The following is a 24,193-nucleotide window of genomic DNA, read 5'->3' on the forward strand; positions in this document are numbered from 1 at the left end:
AATTGCATAATTAATTATTTCTTATCTTGATCAATATGTTACTAATGTGGAAATCATACCAGCCCTTCTGTTGAGCTTGTAGGTTCTTTTTCCATCCAATAAGCTGCTATAAAATAATTAATCTTTCAGCTGAAGTATTGCCTGGCTAAGGCTTCCTTTCTGAGGACAAGAATATCATAAGGTTTTTAGCATAATTCTACAGAGAAAAGGTCCTCAGACTTCAGTGGTTAGTGGAATGGAGGGTCTATATAAGCCAGTAGTAGTCACTGATTTCTGTGTGCTTTGCATGAAAATCATGAATTTACTCTTTGATTGATGTTCTCGTTCTTCCAGTTGTGTTCCATCTGGCTTTAGCAATAAGCACAAGATTCTAAGGGATCAAAGAGTCTGGCTCCACTAAATGTTACTCTGAACTGAAGTAGGGGAGTTGCTGGAGGAGAGACTGGAAAGTTGATCAACATATTTGCAAGATGTGGAACTGAAAAGGGCAACTGCATTCGGGTCACTGTGAAATTTTTCTTCTTGCAAAAAACTGTATTCACCTTTATATCACTGTTAGAGCTATTGAGATAGCCCAAATTCTCCAGACAGCTGTTTGTCCAGTTAAGATGGGAAAAAAATGTCCGGTGAAAGTGGAGATAAGCTTAGTGTCCTTTCACTGACATTTAAATCATTCAATTTGAAGATTAATGATCCTTGCTTTGCAGATGATTTAACCATTCTGGAAATGCCAACCTGTAGTTACAAGAAGGAGGGGTACAGAAACAGCTGAAAAAAGTCACTTAATGTGAATGCAGCTCTGGGTCATTCTGAGAAGGACTGGGGCAGGAGGTGCAGCAGAGTAAGTTGTTCTGCTTGGGTATGTGTCAAACTGTCTGCCTACTGGGATTTGGGGCTTACTGAGACTGATGTCTGCTCTCTCGGCTCTTTGCTATGAATGCAGTACTGGCTTCACTTTGTACACTTGGGATCTTTGTGCTGTAAGATATGCGTGAGATACATTGTTCATCAGAAACATTACTCTAAACCCCTTAGCTTTAAATCTTCTACAGACCTCATCTGTTACAATGCATGTGAAGTCCAGTAGGCCAGAGCTGGGAAATCTTTCTGTGCGTGTGTTTCTGTGGCTCTGCACAGTGGTGCAAGGGAGAAATTCTTGTCTGGAGGGCAGGAGATGAGAAATAATAGCTAAAGAAAGCACAGAGGGGCAGCTTCCTCTTTCCTTTGTATCAAATAATGAACAAAAATGAGAACACGAGCTAAATGTACATCTGATAGACTTTGTGTATAGACTTTAAGTGAAGAGCAAGTTCAAGACCACCTGATGAGACTAGGTATGTACAATCTACAAGGCCCAGTGATATGCATCCCAGGGTCCTGAAGGGACTGGATGATGCAGATGCCAAGACACTCTCCACCATATTAAAAAAAAAATCATGGCTGTCAGGCAAAGTCCTCAGTGACAGGAAAAAGGGAAACATCACTTCCATTTTTAAGACAGGGAAAAAGAAAGACCCAGAGAACAATAGGTTGGTGAGCCTCACATCTGTGCCTGGGAAGATCATGGAACGAGTCCCCTTAGATGCTATGATAATGCACATGCAGGGCAAGGAGATGAATGAAGACAGCCAACACCAAGGATGTATCATGCCTGACCAATCTCTTGGCCTTCTGTGATAGAGCTTTACACCACCAGATAGTGATAGGAGAAGGAGGAATAGCCTTAAACTGAAAGGGAAGAGATTTAGGGTAGAGCTTAGTAAGGCATTCTTTACTCAGAGGATGATGAGGCAATGGCATGGGTTGCCTGGAGAAGCTGTGGGTGCCCCAACCCTGAAGGTGTTCAAGGTCAGGTTTGATGGGGCCCTGGGCAGCCTGAGCTGGTGCATGGCAGCCCTGCCATTGGCTGGGGAGTTGCAACTGGATGATCGTTGAGGTTCTTTCCAGCCCAAGCCTTTCTATGATTCTAGACACAGCCCTGTGAAGATCACAGAACCCATATAGATCTGGTCCCCCAGGGGCTGTCAGCACAGCTTGGAGAGGACACAGCCAGACAGAGGAATGATGTGTGGGTTGGGCTTTCCTTGGCTAAACTGGCACATTTTTCCACTGCTACTGAACAGAGACCCAGAGTGCTGGTTACTGTAGAAATCTTTGCTGATGTGTCCTAGTGTAGCTTCTGCAGGGTTGTAATTCAAGGCTGAAAGACTGTGCTAACAGAGCTTGCCTACCTCAGGTGGTTAATATCTTACCCTTGAGTTTGGGCATTCTCCTTGTGCTGTTTTTGATCAGATTTGTAAGACATGCCTTCCAGCAGCCCTTTGAACTCTGGCTGGATGTGATGAATGGATGGTCAGTGAAAAGACCTAGAAATAAACTGCTGATTCAATTATGAATGAAATTGGCCTACCCGGCACTATGAAAATAAATATTTTGCCTTCAATTGACTAGCAAAGGGCTTGATTTTACAGCTGTATCCACAGGCAGACTGATGTGAGAGCCCGGGGACAGATCTGATGCAAGAGAAGTCAGTGGAAGTTGAGCAAAACCTTTTGCTGAATCTGGGAACACATTCCTAGTGATGAAACATCATCAGTCAGAAGAACAGTCTTTTTCTTTTGCTGGATTTAATAAAGCACTGGAGAGCACATCCCAGAGAAATCTGGGATTTTCATATCTCAGATGCTCCTTTCAGTGCTCCTTTCCCTTCTCTCCCTTTCCTCACTCAATTTTTACATACTCATTGTACAAATGATTAAAAAACAGAAACAAAAAGTTGTGGAATTTACTTCATAATAGTTCATTGCAAAGCACTTCAAAACCTATGGAAAGCCTAACATGTAGTAAATGTCCCCACCTCTCTGGAGGTATTCAGAGTCAGGCTGGATGGGGCTGTGAGCAGCCTGGCCCAAAGGGAGGTGTCCCTGTCTGTAGCAGGGGGTTGGAACTACATGGTCTAAAAGGTCCCTTCCAACCCAAAGCATTTTATCATTCTATGATTCCTGGACTGGGACAGCATGTTTGGAGGCCATCATAATGGGACACTTTTGCCTATAGAGATGACTAAAATGAAGACTTGACAAACATCTTTATATTGGAATCACAGCATCAGAATTCACTACCTTCATTACAAAACAATTCCCAAAATCATGAAAGAGCCCAAAATGTGGGTCAGGAGAACTAAGGTTTACCCTAAATTCTAAGAATCATGTTTCCTTCTTTACAGTATATCTGCTCTATAGCAGCAGCATACATGGAAAACCAGGGAAGTAAAAAAGCCTTTTATTTTCTGTGTGTTTCATCTGTGTGCTTTTTCTAGCTCTGTGCAGCACTGAAGTTGAGGAGTACTGGAGGAGGATTGGCCTTATAACTGATGGTGTGTGTGGTAACTGGAGGAGATAATAAGATAAAAGATAATAATGTTGTCTATTTGAACAATATGTGGAGTGGATTTGAGCAACAGCTCATTTTCTGTCTCTGTGTGTATCTGTGTGTGTATGCACGCAGTCTGTGCTCCGTCTACTGATTGTGACAACAGAATGAATAGCAAGACGTAATTAAAAGCATAAGATAGAAACAAAGGGCCCTTCTTCTTTGCCCTGATTGTACTCAGCTACAGTATCCTCTCTGAAAATATTAAGGAAAATTTTGTGCCAACATACACAATGCTATGTCAGTATTCAAGCAAGAATTGTTTCATTGGAGCTGCAGCTACTGTACCTTAGGTTGAACCTTTCAGGAGTTTCTTTCCAAGAAATAGTATAAATACAATAAAGCTATACATGGGTGCTGAGTGTCCTGTCAGCATCCATGCCCTGTACTGGGTGACTGCTGATGAAATCCAAGACATAATGGATCATACATATATGCATTTGAGTGCTATGTATCTCCATTTATACATCTCTGCAAATTGTCTTGGCCAAGACTTTCTGAAAGGGATGAGATTTCAAGACCAACACTACATTCAAAGATTTTAGAATCAAAACAAACCAAAACATAATTCGCAGCAGTTTCCATTATTATAGAGGCTATTGGAGTTGTCATTACTAGGATAACCTGTAGTTCTTCCAGTTCACTTTGGGTCTGTTCACCTAAACGTATTATGCACTGATGTAAATTGCTTCTGAAAACTCAGATAACAAACACCTTTCCAAATTACTTCCTCTTTTAACAGAATATCTTGAATCCAACAAGGGGTGTCTCCTCTTCTACTCTGTGAGTTTTCCCATCATAATGACTTGTCTTCTATATGAGTGAGATAAACCTGCATTTTTGCCCAATTTCTACCTTGAAGTCTAGAGCATGGACAAGGGTTCTGGCTCTTAGACTGCAGACAAGCGGCACAGTCTGACCCAATTCCTGTCTGTTGGTTCTTGGTAGGCCACTGCTCATGGAGTTACTCTTCAAGAGTTGCCCACAGCTGGGACATACAGGTTGCTCCTGGTGTGGGTTCAGAAGATGACCTCTGAAACACCAGGTCTGCCCAGGAATGAATCTAAATGATAATCCAGGTTAGCTGAGACACCTCATGAGGTCTTACCCATTCAACTTGTACTTGTCATGCCCAACCTGTCTGTGTGCCTAAAGCAGATGGTTTTGGCATCAACCTCCCACAGCGATTAATTAGGTTCAAGTCCCTGATCTGGTGAACAGTTAATTATCTGTTCAAAACTGAAAATCTCCAGCAAAAAGGGCTGAGAAAGCCAGCAGCGTAATGAATGCAGAGTGCCCCAGAGAGCACAGGCCCCAGTCCCCTTTGCAAATCAAAGAAAGCACAGCTAATCTGATCTTAAATCTCTTTCATCCTAGGTGAGAGTCCTAACCACAGCCCTGTGGGTTGACTGCCTGTCTCTCTACTCTTTCATTTAAAGGAAAACTGTAAAATAACTCTTTTTCTTTATATGGAAATGACAAGCATTTCTCAAATCCCAGGAATATTTGCAAGACAGGAAAAGCATTTCCTCCCCAGCCATAATCGCAGTCTGAGACAGCATATGGGCTCTCTATAATTGCATGTTATACCCAAGTGGGTTCACTTTTATGAATGTATTGTAATTTTTTTTTTAACTTCTAAAAGGTTTTTTCAGCGTGAGAACAGACCCAGAGCTGATGAATACACCTTTGTGTGCAATTCTCTAAGTACAGTATTTCTAGGTTAACAGTTGCAAACTTGAAAGCCAGCTGAGATCCTGCAGGAAACTTTATTAAAAATAGTCTATCTGTCTGGAAAAGGAGCCCAGAGTTTGCAATGTAAAATACTTGCTTATGAAAAATGCATTTATTTCTTTTCCTGTAGTGAAACAGAATACAGCCTTTCTGGAGAAAAGCCAGAAGATAAGTTTCTTTTCCAAAAGCTGTCAAAAAGCAGACAACAAAACCACCTGTCACATTTATAATTCCACATTCTGTGTGACTTGGAGTGCACATCAAATACAGCTCGGGGAATGAAAACTGCCAGCAAAGTTCAAAGAAGCTGTTTTCCCTTCTTGTTACCATATGCCAGCAGCGAGCAGTGAAGTGGATGGGTGCTGGAGTTGACTTGTTGCTGAGAGGAGCAGAGCTCACCTGGGTGGCTGCAGGCTGCCATAGCATCCTTCCTCCTGCAGTGAAGCCTCCACCCCATGGAGCTGTGGGAGCTGCCCAGCTCAGCTGTGCTTAAGGAGACAGACAGAGCCTGGAAACAGGCTGTTATGCATCTAAGTGATGTGATGCCATATCCCAGATGCTTACCTCTCCTTGGAAAAGTGGAAGTAGGCTCCAAAAATGCTTAATGTGACTTAGTTCTCCCCCAGCACCTCTTCTATGCCTTCCCATACATGCAAGATGTAGAAAATAGGAACTCAGTGCAAAACGTGTCGTTCTTTTCTGACTCCCTAAACCAAGACAGACAGAACAAGAGGTAACAGCCTAAAGTTGCACCAGGGGAGGTTCAGGTTGGATATTAGGAAGAATATGCTCTCAGAGAGTGATGAGGCACTGGAATGAGATGATTAGGGAAGCAGAGGAGTCACTGTTTCTGGAGGCGTCGAAGAGAAGGGTGGATGTTGCTCTCAGTGATGTATTCTAGAGTGGTCACAAGCATGGGCTGATGGTTGGACGAGATGATCATAGTAGACCTTCTAGCCTTGTAGAGAGGGGTATTTGGAGAGAATGCTGCAGGTGTGTGGTTGTCAATAACTGGGAGCAAAGGCGCTGGTTGGCAGCACCTTTTGTTTCCTGCAGATGTGCTTCAGATGCAATTTACTTTCCCCTCTCCATCCACCATAATTTCATCAATATTCATTATAATATGGTAGCGCTGTTAATCTGGGTTAGTATTTTACTTCATTTTATTATAGTATAAGTCATGAGTACCCAAACTTTAGCTTGCCTGATCTGCACTGAGTGAAGAGGAATTGCCTTGGACCAGAAGTGCTGTATGTAGGCTGCTCTGAACGTCATCTCTCCTATTTATTCCCATGGAAACAGCAACAGACAGAAAGAGCACAATAACACTATTTGATGGAGCAAATTCTCAGCTACAAAACACTATTATTCCACACAGCCACCACCATTAGCTGTGCATTTTCACCAGCAATGAATGAGAGCCTACATGCTGAGCCTCCACCAGTGGATGTGATCCACTGTTGCCATTGTTACTGCTGAAACACACCACTCACTGCCTCACTGTGCTCACATCTACTGCTTGGTCTCTGTAAGTGTTTAGCAGGTGTCAGTGCACATCAGTGGGTGCCATGTTTTCCACGTGGAGAAATTCAGTGACACAGCTTTGCTTTATCTGTACTTCCATGTCAGATGCCATTCTGTCAGACGGCCCCACTGCTGCCATCTGTCCTACGGCAACAACATGTAGTGGGATATTGGTGGGAAGGTTCAGCCTCTGCTGCCACATCACCAGCATCCACCTCTGACTTCATGAGTTGGCATAAAAAAACAGGAGGCATTATTTCTGGAGCAGCCATCAGAGGTTGGACACACATGGTATAAATCATAGAATGGTAGAATCATGATGGTTGGAAAAGACCTCTAAGATAATCTCTTCCAACCATCAACCCATCCCCACCATGTTCACCAGTTCCACATCTGTACATTCCTTGATCACCTCCAAGGGATGGTGACTCCCACACCTCCCTGAGTAGCCTGTTTCACTGCTCCCTGGTCACCTGTTAAGCCCACCTTGGGGTGAGCACAGGGGCTGGGACACAGCTGGGGATGGGGACTGTGAAATAAATTGATTAAGAGTGTTAACGAATGAAAGTGTTGCAAAGTCAGCATGATGAGTCACCAGTGCCAGGGATAGCGGCTACTGTGAGGGACGGCACAGCAAAGTGGCTTCTCATTGATCAACTTAAGGCACTGAGGAGGCACCAAGATGTTGTAAAACAAGAGTCAGTAGGAAGGAAGGACAGCTATTCTGTCACAGGATGGTTCTGCAACAGGAGCTGCACTTCCTCATTGATTCTCCCCTGAGCAGTTCTTTGGCAATTAGCACTGCATCAAAAAAGTACTCACAGATCCTTACACTGACTATTTTTAGTATTTCCTGAAGTCAAAGCATTGTATTGAGTGATTCGCTTTCTTTTGTTTGGGGGTATAATTACATGTGCTAGATTCTGCTCAGGAAAGTGATTAAAATAAATGTGGCCTCCAGAGAAAAACACAGGAAAGATTAAAAGGCTTCCTTTCTTTTTTTTTAATTTCAATCTGTAAAGCAATGTGACCATCTATGGGGTTTTGTTTGTTTGTTTGTTTTTATTCTTGGAGAATGACATTACACTGAAGTGCTAGAGACAGAAAGCAAAATGAAATAGAAACATCTTTTAATGAGAAGTGGAGCTGATGATGAGAGAAAATATGTAGAGGGGAGTGGAATCAGGCTGCAGCCTGCCTTGCTAAGTGCTTCCAGCCCTTTTCTGCAAAGCTTCAGGTGCCACTGACTCCTCTTGCACTGCTCCTGCTACTGCAGAGGCACTCTGGAGAGCTGGAAAATATACTTTCACACATGGAGTAAAAGTTCTCCGTGGGGATTTTTCTTGCTCTGTGACCAATTTCTGTGCAACAGGCACTTGCTTGATCCTCAGCAGTGGTACAGGAATACAGAGTGTCTGGGTGTGATTTACAGCTCTGTGCTTCAAGTGCTTCTAGCATCAGCTCTAAAGAAAATGAAATCTCTGCAGAATAAATTGAGTCGTAAGGTTTTAGCACGGCGTGTGTGTAAAATGGAAGATTAACATTCAGGGACATACATCCTTTCCATAGAAGTTGGAAATCTACAGGGTATGCCTGGAAGTCTGAGCTGTATGAGTGTAAAAATCAGAGACAGTGTTTGTTCAGTAGCTGTTGTTGCAGTATGATCCCCACAAAACAAACTTGGTGCATCCTTTGTTTCTTTACAGTGTTATTCAATGAGGAGATTATCGTAGAATCAATCATTGAATCATTGAGGTTGGAAGGACAAATAAGATCACGTAGTCCAGCCATCAACTCGTATCTTTGACCCACCTACAGAATGTCCCTCAGTGTGACATCCAGCCTTTCCTTGAACACACGGATGGTGAGTCTCCCACCTCCCTGGGCTGCCTGTGCCAATGCCTCATCATCTGAGAATGTTTATTCTGAGAATAAATTGTTCCTAATATCCAACCCCATCCTCCCCTGGCACAACTTCAGGTCATTACCACTTGTTTTAAACATCTTTTAACGTTAATCATATAGGACAGAACAATGTATGGTTGTGAAGAAAACAGACCTGAAATCCAAATGCAACATGAAACACCAACTACTGCTGCTGCCAGATCAATGGAACTATATTGACATTACTTTTTCTTCCTTTGGCAATGTGCATCTTGTATGAAGATCAGATGCTGTTTTGCGTGTGACGGTGTGAAGTTATCATTAGGATCCCTTCTCAACTTCTGACTTACCTCCAAAAGAACCATTGGAATGAAATTAATTACATGCATATGGATAAATTAATGCCATTCTTTTCTTCAGAAAGAACTCGTCTACATGGAAGAATTTCCCAAGGCAAACAGTGCTGAATAAGCTGTTTATGTTCTGTAATAATTTGCATGCTTCCAACTCGGACTAAGATTTTTGGACTAAAATCTACTCTTATTTTGGAACATGTCTGCACATAAGGAGATATTCTGGGCTGCTCATTGTGAAATAGTTTATTTTACAATTAAAAGATTTCTCCATGGAGACAGACCAAGAATTATCCTCTACCATATTCAGGAAACTTACTTAGAGAGGGAGTAAATGTTATTTATTCCTGTCAGTGTTTATTTTATGCAGCAGGGAAATGAAAATTATGTCTAAACATAGACATATTTTGGATAATTATTGGAGTTTTGAAAGCTTGTCTCATTAGGAGTGGTTTCAGCCACTCAGATAATTTAGCTTATAAAGAGAAAGTGACTTGATCACAGTTTGCCCAGAGCATATATTTAGTAAGGTAATGCAACAGGCATTAACAGGAAACAAATGGCTGGATGTTTGAGCTAGACATAGACAGAAAGCAAAAAGGAAATCTTTTGGAATAGTTATTAAAACCATCCACCCTCTGGAAGAGTTTGCCAAGATGTGAAGTATTTACTATCACTTAAGTTTGAGCACAGTATTCATAGCAGTGGAACAACTTGCCAAAGGATGTTGTGGATGCTAAAATTTTCACAGAAGAAAAAATAATTGAGAACCATTAAACACCAAAAAATATTCCAGCTCTGACTTGGGAAATCTCTGAACCATAAGGACTGCTGGCCATGAGGGCAAGAAACATGGCCTGATTTGTGTCCATCTGGCCAGAATCCATCTCCTTTCCTTCCTCAGACAGGGAAGACTTGTCCATCATTACCAGCTGGGAGTGGATCTGGTCAGGCTTTTTCCTAAGCAGAGCTTCAGCGCTGTCTGACCAGGGCCAAACTGGAGCCTGAATGTCACATGCTGTAAATGTGGGCCAGCACCATGGTTCTTACCAGTTTCCTTGTACTGGTGTCACTGAGATACCCACAGAGTGCCTGTAAGGGAATTTATGGCAGAAAACTAAAAGAAATAAGCAGCTGGTTGGGAAACTTGAATTCACTACTGATAGCCTGCCATTACTGTGGAAAGCTAGCAATTGTGTGAGCTCAGGAAGATTCATACCAATGCTTTGGTTTGACCTTGTTGGGTTTAAGGTGGGAACTCAGGAGCAAGTTTCTATGGCCTGCATGCCACTGACAGCCAGACAAATGCTCACAGGTGACATTTATGTCCTTACAAATCTTTAGCTGCAAGGACTTATGGAGGAACTGGACGGAGCAGGCAAACCAGGCAAATAACTGCTACCATGGAGCCAGAAGTCATGCAGCTATGGTGTATGGCCTGGACATTATGTCTGCATTATCATTTTTCACATGTAAAGAAAAATGACCCATGTACCAATTGCACGAAGGAGGAGGATGAAAACTTAGTCAACAGATACCTAATTTTTCATAAATGACATGCTGGTTTTTATTCAAAGGTTTAAGTCCCTTTGTGATACCTGAGGCATGTGCTCCAGGGGTGCATAGCAAATGAAGAGCAAAGAAGAAGAAAAGAAAGCACTGATAGCAAAGATATAAAAACGCCATAAAATTACGTGCTTTGATAAATTTTGGGCTACAAACCATAATGAAAGGACAAAGATGCATGATTATCTCATAGTTGGAGAAAGATCTAAAGAATTTAGGAGTCTTCTTTGAAATGACAGTCATAATATGCAGTTTGGGGGTCTCTCCCTCATCAGCATTTTCCAACATACAAATGCAGAAAAAAACCCTCCTTTAATGTAATCCTTTAAACAGAGAGTCTTTTGTTTTATGGCCATGCAAAGAAACTTCAAACAAGGCATTTCAAAGAGAAATCTTGGCTACTCTTTGAAGAAAACATTGTTCACAGATATTACAGATTATCTGAATGCCTCTTTGCATTAAATATTACTTAAGTGATATCCTTTATTATTTGAATTTATAGGATTTCCATTTTTAAGATCATAGAAGTTTCTAGTTCTGGATTAAATAGTTTTGTTGTTGTTGTTGTTGTACTGTAGGCCAACAGTTGTAATGGTTAAAGTCCCATCTCAATTTGCTTTTAAACTCCCCACCTCCTCACTAGGTCATTTCTGCTTCACCCATAAGACTGTAGGATTCAATGTGTAATGATTAGACCTGAGACTGCTTATCAGCATCATTTCTCATCTTGCCATTAATAAGAATTGAATAGAGTGAGGGGAAATGATGTGGAAATAAGAATATCTGTTGGCATTGACGCTGGCCAATAGGAACCAGATTGTTTGCAGACAAATCAATTCAAAATACCATTTCTAACATTTTGTGGAAAGATATAGGCCCGCTTCCAATGTTTTCTGTATTGAGTACAAGTAAAAGCCTGGATTAGATAGTAGATTGCTTTCAGAAACAATGACGACTGTCTGCCCTTTATTACAAGCCTTCACCTCTTTCATCACTATGCAGCTTACTCTAATCTTTTAAGAAGAACCACAAACTGTTTCAGGTTCTCATGGGAACTATTGGAGACTAATCATGGATAATCTAATTTCTCTGATGGCTGACTTTGATCATTTTGAAATATATTGTCATCAAATATGTCCGACAGTCACGTACTTACTTAAAAGGATGCTTTCCTATAGGTGTAACATAAGTTACATAAGATCACTTTATTTTTTAACTAGAAGACTTACTCAAAGAGTTCTGAGCATTTCCTGTACGTGTCCATGGTTTCCAGATGTTGAGTCACCAACTTGCAGTCTTGCACAACGTGACTGTAGCTGTTTGATGTGCGCAGTCAGCATGACATGTGTTGGATGGGTAAGACTGGCTGGAGGGAGCAGCTTGGACTTTCCCACCATAGCAGCTGCAGACTTCCTGGACATGTGGACCAGTATTTTATCTTGGGAAATCTCAGGCATGAATATGACCACCCAGACTTGTCACGTATTCACTTATAGCTGCAGGCATAGAACGTAAGGTCAGTGATGCGTGAACAGTAGAAAGTTTGTTTGTCTATAGGTTATAGATGACATGAGAAAAAACGGTACCGAGTTGTAGGACTATGGGGTTAAGATTCAAAATGATAAGGAGTCAGGAAATCCATAGTTAAGATTCTAATTTTGTGATTTGCGCGACCTCAAAATTCATCACATATCAACCCAAATCCCCTCACACCCACCTCCTTCGTTTGCATTCATTAACATTACTGAGCTTTACTGGTTGCATTTCAATGTCTATATGTCATCAACTTCCTTAGTTATGGCTCCAGAAATAATCTGGGGAGACAGACTGGCAAATGAAGAAAACTTTTCCTCTGAGAACTCTATTTACAGCCCTAAAATCATGCCAACACCTGTCTGTTTTGGTGAAGTTCTTTGTAATAACCAAAACACGTTGTTCAAGCTCTTCAGGTCCAGGTGGTAAAATCAGTTTAGGCTTTGAAAGTCTCAGTGCTGTCTTTCAAGTTCGCATGGTTTTTATCTTCCAGATGTGACTTGAAAGAGAGATCTGGATTTCTTGTAGACTCTGACACATAGAAGTGTTTTTGGTTTTTTTCCACCTATTTTGGGATAGATTTCCCACGCTTTCCCTTCCAACAGAGAGTTTGTGTCAAGTTGAAGTTGAATTTCCAGAGTTGATAAATCAAGGAATGATTAAAAATAAGCCATTATTTTAGGGATGAACTCAGGGAAGCCTGAGCAGGTGAACTGGCTGTGGGTGCATTGCTCCGCATACATTTATCCATCATTCCTTTGCCCTTAGGAAGAATTGAGTTACCTCAGGCTTACAAGGCATGGCAAAAGTCTCAATGAAGAGACAGAGAGGCAAAAACTGACTGATTTTCCCATACTCAGCAGAGACTCTTGGACTGTTGTTCAGGTGAAGCCCTCAGCGTGCATGGTGCTCAGCCTGGAGTCACAGGGGATGGTGTTGACCTTGCTTGTCTGAACACAAAGCAGCAAGCATCCTTCCTCCATTGAAACACAACTATTGCCTTTGGAAGGCTGTTCCTGGAGATGAGCATTTAGAGTGTCTCTGTGTTTGGACAGCCCTAACTCTGACATCCATTTCCTAATCTTTGCTTTTTCTCCTTTTTCTTTCTTTCTTTGACTATTTTCCCCCCCTTAGAAAACTCTCCAGATATCCTGACAAATCAAATCTTACTGTTTGTTTCCTGTTTCCTTCCACAAGACTTAAGACAGGAAAAAGATATTTTTAAAGCAAGAGTGTTCTCTCAGAATGAACAGAGAGGGAACTGTTAGCTTAAAACTGAACACGGTACTGCTGCTGCTTAACTTTAATCCTTAAAACTGCATCAGAATGAGCAGGCAGTGTTAATTCTGCTGTTCCCTACTCACTGTACTTGACTGCTGCCTTTACAAAATATTTTTAGCACGGGTTTGTGTAGGTGAGTGCATGTGTGGAAGAGAAAGTTCTGTCATCTTTTTTGTTAGCCCACTCATCAACAGGCTGGTGGTGTCAAACTGGCGTGTTTGTGTGTGTACAAGTATGTCTGCCTGCATAAATTAGAGGCTTTGCATCTGAATTAGGAGTTGCGTTTCTGCAGCACAGAGCTGCCTTTCTCCTCCAGACTGCTCTCCAGTACCTTCTTTGAATACAGCAGAGAGACTGTGGTGGTTCTTCTAGCCCTTGTACCATGAAATATGCTTCTTATCATCCCTGAATGAGGCTATGGAACCTCAGCCCTGACCACCTGGAATCTTTTCATTGACCTAAATAGCAGTTTAAGAGGCCCCAGCTATAAGCAGTTCAGAAGAGATAATGTAGATGATTGTTTTCCTTTGTACCACTCCATGTGCTGTGCTTAGCATCACATTCACCTCGCAGTTGGCAGGTGCCATTGTTTGACTTTCACCTGTCAGTGTTGTCATCATTGTGCCTTAATTTTACCTTGTGAGCAGCCAGGATAAAACAAGACTTGTAGAGCAGATAGGAGAGGTGGCCCCAGTACAAATTCCAGGGGCCCCACTAATCTCCCACACCAGTACTGCTTGCTCATGACAAGGATGGGTCAATGTGTGGAGGTGAAAGGCTCCCAGGATGGCTGAAGGCCATTTCCCAAAGGCCTGAAAGATAGAGGAGGGGATGCTGAGGCATAGCTCCAATGGCCTCCTTCCATAAAATCATATCAGAGAATCATAAAATGGCTTTGGTTGGAAGGGACCTTAACGATCATCCAGTTCCAATCCCCATGACATGGGCTGGTTGCCACCCACCAGATCAGGCTGCCTGGGCCCCATCCAACCTGGTCTTGAACATCTCCAAGGATGGGGCACCTGCAGCTTCTCTGGGCACCCTGTACCAGTATTTCACCATCCTGTCAAGTAAATAATTTCTTCCAAATGTTTAACCTAAGCCTTCTCTCTTTTAGTTTAAAGCCATCCCTCCTTGTCCCATCAACCTCCTTTTGCCGTATCTTTTCCCAAGGTTTGTCCAGGTTCTCTCTCCTTGCAGTGCCCTGGGACAGAGTTAGCTTTGCATCTGTGCTCTGCTCCAGCAGTATGTGTTCCCAAAGCACTTCTACTTCCCTGTTCTTTTCATTAGGAAGATGTTGAACAACTCTGGGTTTGGAGAAGTGAAATTTTCCAATTCATGATCCGCAGCTCCTACTGCAAAGGGAGGAGCCAAGCTTTCTTTCATTGGACTTCTTGGCTCAGTATTACCCTTTATAAAACATGTTTTCTAGATAAACTGAGCAGCAGCAATTCCCTTGGCTCCATAAAGAACATAAAGTAACAGGCTTTGATGCCCCAGGGAGGTTGCAGTATACAGTGTTTGAAGGGAAAGGCCCCACTTCATGTACCGCTTCAGATTATCGTTCTGGAATATCCTCTTCCACAATATTTATTGCTGTAGATTTCTTTTTTTTTTTTTTTTTTTTTTTTTTTTTAATTATCTCATTCCCAGGCAGTAAAACACTTTGCTGTAATACAGAGACAAATCAAAAGGAAAGGGATTGTTCCACGTTAGGGATGCTTTGGCTCTGCGGATGGACTCCATGGTGGCCCCTGACTCCCCAGCATGGGGCAAACAGGAAATCCAGACCCAGTCTGGATGATCGTAGCCCTGGCTCCAGGCATTGCTCTCATCTCTATCATCGATACTGATTCAGGGCAAGGGGCACTGCTTCTTTCAGAGCAAGGTTTGCAAGTAAGCATGTGTGGAGTGGATTGCAAGCAAGAGGCACAGCGGGGTCTAAGAAGCAGCTGTAATTGTGCTGATGTAAAGAGAGCCTGTTCCTGATCCTGCACAATACAAGGAAGGTGATGCCAGAACATAAATTAAGAAGCATGAATGGGTAAAAAACACAAAGGAGGTTATTTTGTGCTAATAGTTTAGCAAAGGCATTCAGACACTTCTAAAGTTAGCACATCGTGCTGCCAAGAGAAACAGTGCAGCGGGGGAAAAATACCTCCCTGGATAGCTGTCTGCCAGCAGATACGTCCTGTTTTTCAGCCCAGACAAATACAGCCTGACTCTGCAGAGCATGCACTTTGGTTTTCTTTGCCTTATGTGGGATAAATACATCCCTGCCTCTCCCAAAGTTAGCACAGTAATTAGCCAAAAATCAAAGCTGATAACAATATGGTGCTTTATCTTCAGTATAGACTTTCAATCACAGAAATTGCCTTGGCTCATCTATAAGCTGAAAGCTCTTTCAGCCTGTAATAGAGGCTGCTCAATTCACATGTGGCTTCTGATTGTCTTCCAGTGCAGCTATTGGCTTCAGTCAGCACCATTCTGAAAGCACTGGAAGGCAGAATGGGGCTGGAAACAAAACAGATTTGGCAAATGTGCATTATATGAACACAAGTGCTGCTCTAAAAACACCTCACCTGGCTCAGTGTAAGACCTCAGATGTTAGCCAGAACCATGACTGAAGTTGCCGCATGGCTTCACTCATCATTGCCTGCCTGTTCTGTGGGAGATCTGTAAACATGAGATCATGTAATTAGACACCTTATCAAGTGCACACATGAAGGTATGCTGAGTGAAGGACACATTAGCAACCTTATTTCTGGTGATTCCTAACTCCAGAGATCCTGACTCTGCAGTCTGAATGTTCATGCCATCTCATTCCTATGTGTAATATAGACACTGTTAAATATCCCTCAAATAACACCACCTGTCATTGAAATATCAGAGTCTCAGCTGTGTGCTGTGTGCTGTAAGTAATTACAGTCAGCAGCAAGTTTTCCCATGGCATAAGGCTGGTGATTAGCAGGTCCCATCGTGCACCCTCTATCCATCACCGGGGGATGAGAGTCAGATTATTTTACAGTATTTAGATTATTTTGTTTGATTGTTTTGCAGTGTTTGATAGATCAAGCCCTGCACTTGAAAAACTGGCATCCAGATGTATGAAAGTGCTCTTGTTCATCACCTTATATGGACCTGCTATCTGCCCCAAATAGCAGGAAATCAATTTCTTTTGCAATGAAAATGCCTTCAAGCAGTGCTTTGTCACTTGCAAAAGAAGTACGAAATGGGAAAGCAGAAACCGATGCATTCAGAGTAAGGAATTAACAGTAGTGTAACTTAAAGGCATGACAGCGGGGATAAATTTGGACTGTGGACTCTGGAGTTCAGTTTCAGGAAATAGCAACCTTTGTTTAAAGATGCAACCCAGAAATTCATCACAGTGAGCGATATGATTACATATGAACATCAGCATTTAGAGACTCCGGAGGGTTTCAAGGCTCTGTTGAACCAAGTACTGCAAAGACACATTTAACAGACAGCCCTGCCCTGGAGTGTTTACAGTCTTGTGACTCGAGGCTGATAAACACTGGGATAAAGGAAGGATTAATACGCTCGTTTTGCAAACAGGGAATGGAGCCACAGTATGATTAAGAGCTAAATTTACAGAAATGGTTCAGGATTCCCTGTGCTCAGGTGCTTTGCAAGCTGGAAGCCAGCACAGAGCCAGCAAAGTTATGGCTCCTGAGGGGAGCTGATGGTGTGGGGAGATGTCATGTATCCTTGGGGGAGCAAGGAGGGCATGGATGGATGGATGTGTATAAGGGTAGAAGAAAGGATGGGTGGATGGATGGATGGATGGATGGATGGATGGATGGATGGATGGATGGATGGATGGATGGATCTCACACTCTGCTTGCAGATAGATGTGAGCTTTATTCATCCTCTTTGCTCTCCAAAAGTCATTTGTCCTCACGCTTACTTTGCCAAAAACTTGAGAATATTTGCTTTGAGGAGCTGGCTGTGACATAGCTGTTAGGTTTTGTGGTTGTTCTGCTTCTCAGCAGGTCTCAACACACAGCTAAAGCAGCTCGGGAAGCAAGTGGTTCCACAGGGGTCACTGGGCAGACTGAGAGGTGGGCAAATCACAGTGTGGTAGGATCAGGTACTATGACTGAAGTCAGGAGAAAGCCAGGACGTTGTTCCCAGCTATTCATCTTCTGCTGGTCCCACCATAACGACATCCCTCTCTCTTGATCAGGCCCAGGATTCCTACTGTTTGAACAGAATTTAGTAAACTCAGTAGAGCTTGTATTTCTCTGCCGGATTATGCTGACCCACAAATGAGTGTCATGAAGTGAGCAAAAATGACTGCACCCATCATGACAGTGGGTATGCAGCAGGGATGCACTCTTTCTTTAGGCATGCTTTATGCAGCCTGCCAGCTGTACATCCCTCTTTGGATTGAATTACTTGAGCATATTACATTGCAAAGCTCTAAACCACCCTCAAAACCAAGTGTTACACAAACAGTGCTTGATACTCTGTTTTACTGCTGTCATATGTTCCTCTATGCTTCTAAACTCTTAATTTGCTCAGATGCTGCCTTGCTTTATTTATGTTTGTTGGAATGCAAAATATATATTCTTGGGGAAGACTGTTGTGAGTTTGCAAACTTCTTCTTTCACCTTTTAATGTGCTTTTCTGCTCACAAAATATGACACACTTGAAAAATGTAAATTGAACCTATTTTATGCATACAGAAGGAAATGTATTTTCCAAATAGATCTGTGTTTCTTCCAAAACTTTTGAGGCAAGTTACTCAGCTGGGATTGAAGTGCATTCTATCTTACCATTCCTAAATAGGCCTGTTTGGATGAGAGGCAGGGCTATGTTATCTCAAAGCTGTGTTTTTGCACTGCTTTGTGTTATAGCTATATGTTACTTCTGAGGCTGCTCCAGGTTAAAAGATGTGTTTCTTTCTAAAGTAAAAATGAAAAACATAATTCTGGCTTTTCGGTTCATGGAGAAAGGGCTTATATACAGGTTGCACTTTCACTGATCTGGAAACAGAGTGGCTTTAATTAGGCTCCATAGAGCAGACACTTCTGAATGAGAAGGAAAATGAAAAACCCTCTTGCTTTACATTTTGAGCTCTTAAAGCAAATATAAAGACAAGAAAGCTTCTCTGTGCTCTTCCCTGAAGACTTGCTGTTCTATTGAGTCTGTGCATACACATATTCATGTGCAAGGAGCTCCTTTATTTTCCTCATCATCCTTTTTTTCTAGGTCACGATGCCAGCTGTGATGAGCAGATACGCTGCTATTGTCTACCATGAATTATTGCCCGGGGATGTACAGGAGATGGGGAGATATTTGACTGCATCCTCTCTGATTATAGCAGTGAACAAGGCAAATGGAAGGAATACAGATGAGAGAAGTAATTGGAGCCATGTTCCTCCAAGGCATTTATGCAGCTTTTCCAAACCTTTGAGAATCTCAGCACTTCAACAAAGGAAGGTAAGGAACTGTGATTGGAGATACATCTAAGGATTGAGGTCTGTTGCTTTTGCTTTCTCTTTCACCCCTGCAGGTAATGGGTTGATTGCCATGGTGTGACACTGATGCACCAGCAGTGTTTGCAACCCACTGGAAGTGTCAGGTAGGAATTTTTGGATACAGAACCTACCCAAGGAGGGCATGATTCATCTGCAAGAAAACAGCAGTACTACAGTAGAGTGGATCATCGAGCTCTTGGAGTGTTGGTATTCAGTAGAGAGGCTGGCTGATGGGCTGCTTAATAAAATGGTCATAGAATCATAGAATCATTTGAATTGGAAGAGACCCTTAAAGGCCATTGGGCCCTACTCCCCTGCAATGAACAGGGACACCTATAGCTACATCAGGATGCTCTGAGCCCTGTCCAACCTGACCTTGAGTGTTTCCAGGGACAGGACATCCACTTCTCTGGGCAACCTGTTCATGTGCCTCACCGCCTTTATTGTAAAAAAACTGCCCTGTATCCAATCTAAATCTCCTTTCTTTTAGTTTGAAATCATTTCCTCTTGTCCCTTCTCACATTCTTTACCACCCTTGACAGCAAACCTGAGAGAAACCAACTCCCTGTGTCCTCATTTATAGAAATAAGGATGGATATTTGGTTCTTAGCACAAATTTTTAAACAGCTGCAGAGAACATTCGTGCCAAAATATCCATGCTTTTTGCATGCACTGTATTTGTTTGCATGCATAGAGTGTGCAGGCTGCAAGCTACGTGTTTGCTATTAGATAAAAGCCTTTTATTTTAGCTTGGCCCTGAATTTCCCGTTGACAGACACTGATGGAAGCAAGCCAGATTGATTGGTTTGTCTCAGTCTGAGCAGTTAGGATTTGTCACTGCTGAAGGCTCTTTGGTAATAGGACACAGCTCTCTTCAGAGACACCTTAAAATGAGCTTTCCCCCCATCTCCCCAGTGTGCACACACCACTGGGGTTTTGTAGCTAGCAGAAATAACTGGCATGGCTCATCCTTGCCACCTCCTATACTGTTTCCATGGGGCAGGGCTGGGCCATTAGCCATTAGCTGCTGTAGTGTCTGTGTGCCACAATCTCACATTGCTGTCTGTCCCTGTTCTGGAGCCATTGCTTCCAGCATCACCCCGCCTGGACTGCCACACTGCCTGTAGCCATCTTCCTAATAATGTCACTGTTGGGTTGTTTGCCTTCCTCACCCTGCCTGCAGACCCAGCAGAAGAAAACAATGATTTTATTCAAAAAGGGAAAAGGAAGAAAATCTGGTGTATCAAATCCTCTTTAAAAGGTAAAAAAGAAAAAAGAGAGAAGAAAATGTTGGATGGCAAATTTCTCTTCCTATTCTGTGTGCAAATGACACTATTTAAACATAGTTGGCTGACAATATAGGAGTGATATTTGTTTGGATATTCCCAAAACTTCCTTGCTGTCTTGGATGCCCTTTGTGAACAGTTCCTGGTGACAGACAGCAATTCTGCACCTAGAGACTAAAGCAGAAAATGAATGTTATCTCTTGCTCCCAGGAAGGATGTTTGCTCCCTGTCAGTGGCTCAGCGCTCTGTGTGATGGTCAGATGTTGGGTTAATCTCATGGAGATGTGTTTCAGCTCCCATAAGTGGAAGCCATGTGAGATACAGCAGCACAAAGTGTCTGACAGCCTCCTACAGGATGGACTGGCAGGGTTGTGGCGTGATGAGCAGAATGGAAAACCACAGCCCCCTAAATCATGGAGTCGGTTCCGCTTTTTTTAGTAACAAATAAGAACAAACTATTCTTTTTTTGCCCCAGAGAAAATAGTAAACTTCAGAGCGTCACTTTTCCCTCCCATGTGTTATCCAGCTGCTCGTCAGAGTCACTCAGCTTTGGTCCTTAACTTTTTCCAGCTTGGCTCTGCTCTAGGAACAGCAATTATCCCCTTTCTAATTAGTGAAGATCTCACCAGGGAGGGCGACAGATCCACAGGTTTTTTACCCAATGTGTTTGCAATTTAATGTTCTCATTATGGAGAACAAAATGATTTTTCCATACTGAGTCTGGAGGGGTCTGAAACTGCACAAGCATTGTCCAGGTTCATGTGTCAGAGTCTATTGAATGTCTAAGCGGATTATATTCCTGCCTTGATACAAGTCACAAATCATGAACTGACCTTTTTGATTTCCAGGAAGTATTTCATAGTGATGGTGCATTTGAAGTCTGGAATCTGAATGCTGCCTTATAAGGGGACAAAATGAGATCTGAAAAAATCTACAGCTTCCTCACCTATAAGCAAGTCTTGTTGTTATTGAATACATTGCCATCACACAGCAGTGGGAACATGACTTTCTGCAGCCAGTACACAGGTGGACAATCCTTTCACCCCACAGCTTGTACTGGTAGGGGGGATTGCCAGCTGCAAGACATTGCACTTGGCTTTGTTGAATCTCATGAGGTTGCCATGGGCCCACAGCTGAGCCTGTCTAGGTCTCTCTGAACAATATCTGATCTCTCAGGTGTATTGACCACACTGCACAGCTTGGTGTTGTCCACTAACTCCTGTGTGTGCACTCAACCCCTCTGTCCATTTCATTTCATAGAATCATAGAGTCACAAGTTTGGAAAGGCCCTACAAAGTCATCTGGTCCAACTGTCCTCCTATCCCCATTACTACCACTAAGTTATTAAACCAAATCTCATAGCACATCATCCAGAAGCCTGTTGAACACTGTCAGGGATGGTGACTCAACCACCTCCCTAGGCAGGTCATTCCATTGCCTGACCTCCCTTTCGCCCACCCTAACAAGAAAGAGGAACATGCCATGAGAACTGTGTCCTTTGACTGTGGCAGTCGGAGACACTCTTACTCTGCATTTCAAACACAAGCACTTGTAAGGAACTGACCTTGCAAGTCTTGCTCATGTTCTGAAACAAAAGGGTTTACATTGCTTTTAAAATCATATTCTAAGATCCATTATTCCCATTATCCATATAAATGTCTAATCCTCTTTTGAATTTTGCTAAGCTCTTGGCACTGGTAACATCTTGTGAAGTCGGTTCCAATGCTGCAATATTTTTTGAGGCCTTTTCTTTGATATCATGTAGTTTCTGGCTCACAGATTTATTGAATACCCTCTCTTTGTTTTCCCTGAGATAAGGGGTCCTCATCTGTACGTTCCCTCTCCTTTGGCTATTGCCAAACGTGCCTGGTGCCTTGCCCCAGCTGGATCAAGGCTGGGGCTGCCAGCAAATAGTAATGGGAAGAGCTGGTCTCATGAATATGTTCAGAGATGACATAAAGGAGAAAATATTACTATAAGCAAGCAGAACAATGGCTAAATTGCTTGAGCTAATTACTACCAATGAATTACTTGTCCGGTTTTGTCACCAGCTCTTAAACATAGTGACAATCATCTAATTAAAAACTGGAGAAACAAATTTATCTTCTTAAATAGAAATGTTATACTCCAGCTGTTGGAAAGCTAAACGAGGACATTTACCTTAAATTATCCTTTATGACATATTTGATCACTGATGGTCCTAACAAAGTCTTAAATAAGAACTGGTTGCTGCTCCATAATAGCACTAGCCTTATCCTGAATGTTCTTTAGCTAATGCACTTCTGTGTTTTGTGTAAGAAAGAAGAATGAGTAATCCTTGAGAGGGGAGGATTATTCAGTTTTCAGTCTTAAAGTTTCAAAGAGCATTTGAAATCCCAGAATTATTTATGTAATGTTTCTGAAAATGAAAATCTTTCTGAGTTGCTTGAAAGCATAATGTGCAAGGGCTGCAATGACAGGAACTGCAATTCACATGGGATGAGAGCCAGCCTGTTTGATCTGATTTTGCACTGTAATAGACAGGATTATTGATCCTTTGTTTTCATGGCATATGCTCTGAGTTTTTCATGCATATCTTCCTCCCTGTTTCATTTATCCTGTTTGTGCTGGTGATTAATGAGGATGTATTGCAAAGCGTAAGACCTGAGCATGACATAGATGTATAGCAGAAGGAGTGGGTATTGTCTTCATTTTGGCTGAGACAGAGTTGGTTTTCTTCCTATATTATAGGATGAGAGGAAATGGCCGTAAACACCCAGAGTTCTGCTTCTCCAATTAACTCCATGGAGACAACATGAGCAAAGTGTTTAAATGTTAACATTTTTTATCCAAAGGAGAAAATAGAAGCCTGTAGTTACTCAACATAAGCCAGAAACTGTGCCTCCAAGCAATAATCTCTTTGTTTACAACAGATTTCGGTTAATCTCAAAGGAAAATTTATTCCCGTTATACATTTGGGTTTATTCACAGGACGTGTTCATGGTGTTCAAAGGGTGCAGAACAGGTAGAATTCAGGATGTACTGCCCCAGACTGAGAACAGCATCTTCATATGTTCTAGTACAGAGTCAATGGTTTGATAAGGAGCAGAGTAACATTTTAGACCAACTGTTATTACAAAGTGACAAGCAGGTTTCTCACAGTACTCATTAATTTATTTCTGTTTCATCCTCTAATGCTCAACAGGAACAGCAAGAACCCATCTAAGGCAAATGTGAGCAAACAAACCTTTCACTGTCAGTTGGATTTGCAGCTCTGGTTCTCTGCATCTCTCTATCTTGTTACCATGCAGAGCGGATTATGAAGCACCTGAAACCTTAAAAATATGAAACCATAACAAGACTGACATTACAAAGGTGATATTTCACCTTCCGGAAGGCAGAAATAAGCAGAAAAACTTGAAAATAATGGGATGCAGGAGGATGTGAGAGCGGGAGGGCAGCCTGGATAGTGGGGCTGAGCAAGACCAAGGCTGCCGTGGTGCAGCAAGGAGGGATGCAGGGCACCCTGTGAAGCACATTGCCCACAGCGCTGTGTTACGAGGAGAAGGGGAATGTACACGTTAAGTGTGGAAAATGATTAATTTGCAGGGAGTTGGAGGCACAGAGGTTGTGTCACTGACAGCTCATCCAAATCCCCTGATCTCATCCAAGTTCTTGAGTTATTTCCTAATACTCCATATAATTAGAATTTTCAAAGACCGGCAATTACACCACTTAGGTTTTAGCAGCAGTGTGTTTATGTGTTACAAAACAGTATCAGCTGTGCATGAAGCAGACAAACATTCCAACGCAAGCCAGAACATGGAAACGTCTCTCCTCAATCCAGCATGAGGCTGTGAGTGCTGGCTGAATGCGGCTCCCTGGAGCCAGGATCTGACCAGTGGTGCCAGGACAAGAGGCAATAAGTGCAAACTGGAGCACGAGAGGTTCCCTCTGATGAGCAGGAGCGTTTCTGTGCTGTGCTGGTTGCCCAGAGGTTGTGTGGTCTTGGAGATCTTCAAGAACAACTAGATATAGTGCTGGGCACTCTGCTCTGTGTGTCCCTGCTGGAGCAGGGCTTGAACCAAGTGACCTCCAGAAGTCAATGACAACTTTA

At 42.5% G+C, this 24,193-nt stretch overlaps 1 long non-coding RNA gene across 5 annotated transcripts; it reads left to right on the plus strand.

Moving 5' to 3' along the window:
* Positions 1–691: 691 nt before the first annotated feature.
* LOC146761590 (uncharacterized) lies at positions 692–23,041 on the plus strand. Of its 5 annotated transcripts, XR_014944292.1 has the most exons (4): positions 805–841; positions 4,175–4,215; positions 18,543–18,773; positions 22,828–23,041. It is a non-coding gene; the product is annotated as an uncharacterized LOC146761590 (long non-coding RNA). The 5 variants fall into 5 exon arrangements; XR_014944291.1 differs by lacking the exon at positions 4,175–4,215 and having other exon boundaries at positions 692–841; XR_014944295.1 differs by lacking the exon at positions 4,175–4,215 and having other exon boundaries at positions 776–859.
* Positions 23,042–24,193: the final 1,152 nt, after the last annotated feature.

Source organism: Coturnix japonica, chromosome 3, assembly GCF_054131305.1.
Source record: "Coturnix japonica strain WE chromosome 3, WE-NBRP24, whole genome shotgun sequence".
NCBI classification, from domain to species: domain Eukaryota; kingdom Metazoa; phylum Chordata; class Aves; order Galliformes; family Phasianidae; genus Coturnix; species Coturnix japonica.